The sequence below is a fragment of the Phytophthora parasitica genome, assembly GCF_000247585.1.
Source record: "Phytophthora parasitica INRA-310 unplaced genomic scaffold supercont2.289, whole genome shotgun sequence".
Classification (NCBI taxonomy): domain Eukaryota; phylum Oomycota; class Peronosporomycetes; order Peronosporales; family Peronosporaceae; genus Phytophthora; species Phytophthora nicotianae.
The window spans coordinates 9,302-9,925 of NW_008649275.1; positions in this window are offsets into that span (position 1 = coordinate 9,302).

Below are 624 nucleotides of genomic sequence, written 5' to 3' on the forward strand. Positions count from 1 at the left end.
AGGAACGGGCATGCCGGCGTTGGACGATGCCAAGGGAAGGCTCACTTACAGCCATCCCAGTGTCCACAGAACCACAGCACTACAGCAACAAAGACGCGAGCATGGAGTCGACCAGACTGTGTGCAGCCGGATGGCAGCCCCACATTGGCGGATCCAGTCGCCACTTGTTCCCTTCCATCTGCATGGTCGCCAGTCGGACGCACTTTTACCCTCAACTCTTGGGTCTGGCCGCTCTCTGTCGCTTGAGTCAAAGCCACTGTCTCTCCTCTCCATGGCCATTATGGCCCCATCGAAATCCCAGAACGGAGGACAGGGCATTCCACATTAGCAATGGTAGCGCCCTTGTGCTGGGTACGTCGCCTTGCGGTACTGGAGCTGCTGTGCTTGGCCGCCCTCCGTAACAGCGTGCACGCCTCGTGCGCCGGCGGCTCGACGACTCTCACGACTGAGGAGTGTACAGGTTGCGGAGACTACGACTTGTGTCTGGGTTACACGCGGCTTCGAGCTGCTCTGGTTCTGGCTGTGAGACGTCACTGTATGTTGATGATACATTTCTGCTTTTTTATTTAATTTTTTTCGCAAAACACACTAACAAATTGACTTCTGCGCTATTGACGTTGTAGA